Genomic DNA, 8,717 nt, shown 5'->3' with positions numbered 1-8,717 from the left:
GTTGTTCACCAAAGGCAGGGACAACTCCACAGCAAAAGCCCAAAAGCCTAGTCACCATCCACCTGATTAGACAGGACATGTGCCTCAGACAGTAGATTATAGAGTGGCTATTTAACACATCACCAATACAGTGGTACCTCAGGTTAAGAACTTGATTCGTTCTGGAGGTCCTTGATTCGTTCTGGAGACCTTCCCCTGCCCCACAAGCCTTGCCTCTCCACACTCCAAGGCAAAGACAGCCTCCGCTGCACATTACCAAATGTAGCAATCCACTGATAAATGTATCTATGTACAGTGGTACCTCAGGTTAAATACTTAATTCGTTCTTGAGGTCCGTTCTTAATCTGAAACTGTTCTTAACCTGAAGCACCACTTTAGCTAATGGGGCCTCCCGCTGCCTCTGCACCGCCGGAGCACAATTTCTGTTCTCATCCTGAAGCAAAGTTCTTAACCCGAGGTAATATTTCTGGGTTAGCGGAGTCTGTAACCTGAAGCGTATGTAACCCGAGGTACCACTGTACAGAGGAAGTGTATCACCAAAGAAACCCAAACAAACAAAGCAACAGACAAGAAAGGATACAGATTTACATAATTGTTTTGCATGTGTTAATTTATATCTATGCATGTGAAGTTAAAAATGATTACAATATAAACAGATATATAACATAACTCACTGTAGTGGAGAATATTGTGACGGGGACCTCCATGCTGGCTTACTCTGGTCATTCAGTACTAACTGTTGTTGGCTCTTTCAAGGTCCCAGCTCTCTCTCCTTACTACTCCTTACCTTTAGGTCAGATTTTGACAGGCTTACCCTTTAAATGGGGACACAGGTGGTGCTGTGGTCTAAACCACTGAGCCTCTTGGGCTTGCTGATCAGAAGGTCAGCGGTTTGAATCCCTGGAATGGGGTGAGCTCCCATTGCTCTGTCCCAACTCCTGCCAACCTAGCAGTTCAAACGCATGCCAGTGCAAGTAGATAAATACCAGCGGGAAGGTAAATGGCATTTCCGTGTGCTGCTCTGGTTTCGCCAGAAGCGGCTTAGTCATGCTGGCCACATGACCCGGAAAAAACTGTCTGCGGACAAGCACCGGCTCCCTTGGCCAGTAAAGCGAGATGAGTGCCGCAACCCCAGAGTCGTTTGCGACTGGACTTAACTGTCAGGGGTCCTTTACCTTTTTACACTTTAAATGGAAAACTCTTTTATATAAAGAATTGACTGCAAAGTAGGTCACATGGCCCCCTACAGTGTGCCAGTTCATGTGAGAGCAAAGGAACCTGTTCAGTTAGTATCTGTAACTGTGCGTTTAGCAGTGGCTTGATGTGCATGTTTTAGCCGTGATAATGCTTATCTGCAGGTCATGCAGTTCCACAAGCTGATTTCTGCATATTAAGCTGCTGTAAAAGACAGGATCAGCCCAGTGGGTTTTCTTCTTCTTTGAAAACTTTTAATGTGCGCCAATACAGATGAAGCTACACACATAGTTTAGCACTTACTAGATGGGAGAGGTAAAACAACATGCACATAATGTAAAATTTAAAACATGTCGGGCAGGGGAAGAGTGAAGGCATTGAAATCTTAGTGGGATATTTTTATTTATTTATTTATTTCAGGCCCCTTAGCTGCTTGCTAAGCCTGTGTACAAATCTGCCTCTGTGTGTGCATTCTAATGTGGAGAAACAACCCTTCAAATGAAAGGAATTCCAAAAAGTTGTTTAGGAGCAACATTTGAATTCTTCTCCCTTCTTTCTGATGATCATATTCTGGTTTTCTCGCCACTTTTCTTTAAAAAAGCATGAATTAGCAGAAAGACAAACAGAGCACAGGTGTTGATGGTAGAGCATCTGCTTTGCATGCAGAAGTTTCCAGGCTCAATACCTGCCATCTGCAGGTAAAGGTAAAGGGACCCCAGTTGTGACCGACTCTGGGGTTGCAGCGCTCATCTCGCTTTATTGGCCGAAGGAGCCGGCGTACAGCTGGTCATGTGGCCAGCATGACTAAGCTGCTTCTGGCAAACCAGAATAGCGCATGGAAACACCGTTTACCTTCCCTATTTATCTACTTGCACTTTGACGTGCTTTCGAACTGCTAGGTTGGCAGGAGCTGGGACTGAGCAATGGGAGCTCACCCCGTCGCGGGGATTCGAACTGCCAACCTTCTGATCAGCAAGTCATTTTCCCAGTCCTACCATCTGCAGGTAGGACTGGGAAAATGACCCTGTCCCAAACCATGGAGACCTGTTGGCACTCACAGACCCTCAAGTGTCCCTATTTTGCGGGGACAGTCACAGATTGACAGAAGCCATCCTGGTTTTTTATTTGATCCCAAGTTGTCCTGCTTTTCCTTAGGATGTCCCTAAGAAATGTTGGAGGGTGTGGAGTTATGCAACCTCCGAGCCAAAAAGATAAGTAACTATACAAACCTTAGAAGGCATCTGAAGGCAGCCTGGTATAGGGAAGTTTTTATGTTTCATTTTTTATTATGTTTTTATATGTGTTGGAAGCTGCCCAGTCAAATGGGCACGGTAGAATAATGATAATAATAATATATAATAGGACATTCCTATTTTCATCGTAGAAATGTTGTAGAGTATGCAGTGTAGAGAATGCTGAACTAGATGGGCCAGCGGTCTGACTTGGTTACAGGCAACTTCCTATGTCCCGAGTGTATCAATATTCCCTGAAAGGAATCAGTCTTTCACATCACAGCAAGGTGGGCAAACTGCAGCCCTCCAGGACTCTAACACCCTTCAGCCCCAACTAGTACTGCTAACAACTAAGGATGATGGCAGCTGTGGTCCACCAACATCTGGAGGGCTAGTCAGTATACCTGAAGGAGCGTCTCCACCCACAGCCCAGACACTGAGGTCCAGCGCCGAGGGCCTCCTGGCGGTTCTCTCACTGTGAGAAGTGAGCTTATAGGGAACCAGGCAGAGGGCCTTCTCTGCAGTGGCACCCGCCCTGTGGAACACCCTCCCACCAAAGAAATAAGCAACTATCTAACTTTTAGAAGACATCTGAAGGCAGCCCTGTTTAGGGAAGTTTTAATGTTTGGTTCTATTTTTAATATGTTGCTGGAAGCCACCCAGAGTGGCTGGGGAAACCCAGCCAGATGGGTGGGGTATAAATAAATTATTATTATTATTATTATTATTATTGTTGTTGTTGTTGTTGTTGTTGTTGTTGTTGTTGTTGTTGTTATTATTACCCACCCTTGCTGTAGAGATCTTTGTTTTTCTCCCTGCACCTCGAACCACAGTAGAAGATTATTTGTTCCCCTGAAACGGCTTTCATCGTTCACAGTATTCCTCTGCCTGGTTCAGCGTAGAAGTCTTTGCCTTTTAAACTTTCCACTTTTTTCTGTAGTTAGCAGGTTTTTAACCAGGTGTCAGGAGAAATTTGGAGTTGGTTACTGTTCTCAGCACCGTGCCTTTTGCTTTCCTTCCCCAGCAGCCTCTCTCTGTGAGTGGCTTCCTGTTTGTCTTAAGAGTTCACCTGCCTTTTCTCCTCTCAGTTCTCTGCTTCCCAGCAGTGGCTCTTTTATCTTCCTCCTTCACCCACACATACTTCTATTTTGGGTTTGGTTTTTTTAAAGGGGAAAAAAGGGGGGGGGGGCTTCCCAGCCTAGAGAAGAATCGAAATGATAAGGAACAGTCAGAGAGGGTGTTTCTGATCTCATGTTTTTAAGTTCTCTAGTGACACTTTTTTTTCTCCGTTCTCTCGCCCTAAAGCGAGAGGGCACCTAATTACATCTTGATGTCTGCCAATATTATAGCAGAGGAATCCAATAATAATAATAAAAAAAGGAAGAAACAACATTCCTCTCAAACCAAGCCATGCATCTAGAGTACGTTGTACTGACACTGGATTGGATCTCTTTGTAAACCACTTTGAGGTTTGTTTGTTTGTTTGTTTTGCAATCAAGCGGTGTATAAATTGTGTGCAATAAAATAAATAATAATAAATTGGTTGGTGGGAAGAGGGGAAAGGCCTTGTTGCAGATCTTTTGTTCTTTAATGTCAGGGCAACTGGATAGCTCAGTCCGTAGAGTATGAGACTCGTAATCTCAGGGCTGTGGGTTTGAGCCCCCCATTGGGCAAAAAGATTAGTGTGGTGCAAGGGGTTGGACTAGATGACCCTTGTAGTCCCTTCCAGCTCTAAAATCCTATGATTCTAAGCTTTACACACTTGGGGCTTTGGCGCCACCCACTGCAGCTCTGGCTCCGCCCACCATTGGATCCACCCCATTGATAACTTTCCTTATGTGTCTATGGTTCTCCATTCTGCAATGTTTATGGCAGATCAATTCATCGGCCCAGACCAAGATTTCAGAGTGCTTTGGGCTAAATACAGACTAGTTTGCCTTGGGACATGCTACTAGCCTGGCAGGGGGCAGGGAGAATTCTGAAAAGAAGAATTTGATAGCTATATGGAAGGAAGGAGCTGTAAAATAACAACTTTGCATCTGCTAACTGTAGTCTGAATTCAGAGTCTTCCTTTTAACCCTCCCAGGTCTCTGAAGACCACACACATCTGCTTTGAACAATGATGTATGTAACTGAAATGGGCACCTGTCCTCTTAGAAGAAATATGTAGAACATTTGGAGGTTTCTGGTAGAACAAATTGCTATCAGGATGAGATGAAGTAGAAGGGGTGAACCCATTCCGTTTCACACACATTCCACTATCATTTTGTTGGGTGGCGTGTAATATATTTTAAAGTACATTGCTCAGCATGGTTTGGTGGTAAGAATGTTGAATTGTGACCAAGGACACCCAGATTAAAATCCCTGCTCAGTTATGAAGCTCACTGGGTCACTCTAACCAAATTCAGAGCATTGTAGTGATTATATATATATATATATATATATATATATATATATATATGGTGTATTCTCCCATGAACTCCTTGGATGAAAAACAGGATTTAAGCACAATAAATTCTGAAAGCAAAAATGCATTTTCACATTGTACATCCACACAATCTCTGTTCCAAATTCATTTTCATATGTAGCACAGTCCTCATTTGAATGCAGAGAGGCTCTACTGTTACTGATTTGCAGAGAACTGGAAGGTCAGGTCATACTTTAATTTAGATTTTACGTTGATTTTTTTTAAAAATAAAGATTCATAAGGCTTATCATATGCACCATGTTAACTTAGAAATGTTTTGTATTAAATTGGGCAGATTAGAAAGAGAATTTCATGAGAGCTTCATAAAGTTGCCCTTTTTCCCCAAACAGAAAACATGTTATAAGGCTTCGTAGCCCATCCAAGGGGTTGTTAATTCAGGTCTCATCCATTCATGCAAACAGTGGCATGGCAGCCTTTTGGAATACAGCCACTGTACATTTGAAGATGCTTTATTATCACTCTAACAGCATGTTATCCCAATGTGTGGGGGGAGAAGTGGGCAGTGGGGGGTGAAGCTGCTCGGGCACCTGGGGCAGCGCGAGCCACCCATAGGGGCGGGTCGCACCACGGGGCCTCCAAGGAGTCTGCCTGCCTTCTCCCACTCAGCTGCCCTAGAGCTGAGGGGAGGCAACAGGTGGAATGATTGGGGCAGCGTGGAGCCTGGGGGCTCTCAAGCCATTGCATCACTTCCAGGAGAGACGTGTGGCTCGGGCACGCTGCAGACCCCACAGTGAGTGCCACCTGGAATTTTGTCATCCCCCCTCAGTGGTGACACCTGAGGCGGCCCGCCCCTACCACACCCCTTTCCTCAGCCCCTGTAAGCGGCAGCATGCCAGCTTGACTTAAGGAAGCTCACAGGAATTATTCCATGTCCCTTTCTCCTCCCAACAGCCCTCTGCAGCCTTCGCCCACCTTGTTCAGGTGGATTCACCCAGCAATCTGATGGTACTTTTTTCTGGAGAGGGGGTGTCCTTTCCAGAGAGGAGAAGAAGTCAGGAAATTTTCATCCCAGGCACCTCTTGAAGCTAATTTATCTTCAGATCCAAGCCATGGTATACTGCATGGACTACTGCTTGGACTACTGCAACGCGCTCTATGAGGGGCTACCTTTGAAGGTGACTCGGAAACTACCATTAATCCAGAATGCGGCAGCTAGACTGGTGACTGAGAGCGGCCGCCGAGACATAACACCAGTCTTGAAAGACCTACACTGGCTCCCAGTACGTTTCCGAGCACGATTCAAAGTGTTGGTGCTGACCTTGAAAGCCCTAAATGGCCTTGGTCCAGGATATCTGAAGGAGCGTTTCCACCCCCATTATCCTACCTGGGCACTGAGGTCCAGCGCCGAGGGCCTTCTGGTGGTTACCTCACTGTGAGAAGCCAAGTTACAGGGAACCAGGCAGAAGGCCTTCTTGGGAGTGACGCCCGCCCTGTGGAATGCCCTCCCACCAGATGTCAAAGAGAACAACAACTACCAGACTTTTAGAAGACAACTGAAGGCAGCCCTGTTCAGGGAAGCTTTTAATGTTTGATGTATTACTGTATTTTAATATTTCGTTGGAAGCCGCCCAGAATGGCTGGGGAGGCCCGGCCAGATGGGCAGGGTATAAATAAATTAGTAGTAGTAGTAGTAGTAGTAGTAGTAGTAGTAGTAGTAGTAATAGTCCCTGCATGCACAAAAAAAAGCAGAATTCCTGATTGCATGCAGGGAGAGAGCTCTCCATGTTTACGGCTGAAATTGTGTGGTCACTGTTTAGAGCATATGGCAGCCTGCCACTCAAATGATCCTGCTCCCACCCTGCGAGAGTTCAGATAACCAGCAAACAGTGCCTAGGTGGCAAGCTGCTTGTGTCTTATCCTGTTTGTTAGTGATTTTGACATGAATGCAAAGTGTCACAGGCAGATACTTGCTGCAGCGTGTCAAGTTGTGGTGGAACTGTGTAAAATCCTTCATAAAAAGACTTTTAACTGGATACATCAGTGAATGGTTGGCTCTCATGCAGCCCCACACTGTTTCTTGCACATCGGAGCTTAAACCTTTGTAGTTTCAGAAAAGAATAAAGAAGAGGAAAAAACAAGAAAGATCCAAAGGACTTATGGAGAATCGGAAGCAGAAAGTCCTAAAAGATTTCAGCAACTAGACATATATGCTATGGTAATAGAAGACAGGCTAGATGAAAGGAGCAAACCAAAGGAGGTCAATATTCAACCCAAATCTGCAAATGTCCTCAAATGATTTGTGTTTCTTATCTCAACTGCTCATTGGCTATGAAGCCTGCCATTTCATAGTGCCAAGCTGCAGTACTAACCTTTCCACCAAAGTGGATTTAGCCTCCTAGCAACCAGAGTCGTTCTGTGGAAGGAGGAAGGCTGATTAGAAAATTATTATTATATTTCCAGGCTATAGGGACATGGCCAAGAATAAGGTTTAAGGCACAGGCTTCCAGCCTAGTGCCCAAGGCTAAATTCTCCCTTTGGTCCATTTCATGCACCTTCTTTAATGTCATGTTTTTAGGATGTCCACTAGTAATAGCCAAGGGACTAAAATTGCCTGTGTGGGAGAAAAGAATTTTACTGCAGGCCAGTCAACTTTTCAACTTTAAGGTTGCAATCCTATACACACTATATCCTATAAACCTCAGTGAGACTAACTTCTGAATAGACACAACTAGGAATATGTTATGAGGCTGCAATTTTATGCACATTGCTTGCCTGCAGGTAAGCCCTATTTACTACAATGGAGCTTCCTAAGTAAGTAAGCTTGCATAGAACTAGGGATGGATGGATCTATTAATTGTAGTGCCTCTCAGTTTCGCATTTTTAAAACCTTGAATTCAGTTTGCATCTCTTTTCACATTTTTCTTGGGGGGGGGGGGGGAAGGCACCAAAAGCCACATTCATTTTAATGCAGATTTCTCCTAATAGGTGCATTTTGTGTGTGCCGTTTTATCCCATATACGTATTTTTGCAAGCAATTTATCCAGATGTAATGTAGTTCTATGCATTAGTTGCACTAATATTTTCACGTTTGTGAACACTTTTCAGTTTGTCAACTGCATCACAGAATTTGGGGAAGTGTGAATTCCAAAGGATAGGTGAATTTCATTTCTCTTATTAGTTCAGGATATGAAAATTAGGTAGATTTGCATCAAAATGTGAAGTAAGCAAACTTCTTGCCCATCCTTGCCTAGGACTGCACTATTAAACTGCAGCCCAAAACACATGTACTGCTAAATCACATTGAATTTTATGGGACTTATTTGGAATAAATGCACATAGGTTTGTGCTGGTCAATAATTATTAACTTCACTGAGTATGCACCTATAGCAAATCCCAAGGTTTTTGGGTTAGGAATAATTCTGGGATCAAAAATTCAGAGGTTCTTCAACTTCAAAGGCATCAGCTCAATTAATCACTGTATGTTTCATGACTGGATTTTGTATGTCTTCATGTATTTCTTCCTACCTGAAGAAAGCTCTTTCAGGTGATCCATGAATGCAGGTGTGGGTACTTTCCCCATCCTTGACCTAGAGGTATTAATTTTGCAAATTTCCATAGTTCTTCTGCACATACAGTTGTATGTATATAGGATTTCTCTGCTTGATGAAGAACCTTGCTTTTTTTCTGGTGTTCTCAGTCACAACTTCTGTTAGGCTCCAAAAGCAGTTTCTTTTGTTAATATTTATCCATGGCACTGTTCCACATCAAGTTTCTAGCAGCTATTTTAAAATACTGTTGTTGCATTCCAGATGGGAGCAGGGACAGAAATATAACCGGGCTGACCAAACTTGTCTCGGTTGCTG

Source organism: Podarcis gaigeae, assembly GCF_964106915.1.
Source record: "Podarcis gaigeae genome assembly, chromosome: 5".
NCBI lineage: Eukaryota > Metazoa > Chordata > Lepidosauria > Squamata > Lacertidae > Podarcis > Podarcis gaigeae.
The sequence above is the reverse complement of the archived record's forward strand: the minus strand, read 5'-3'. Positions refer to the sequence as shown.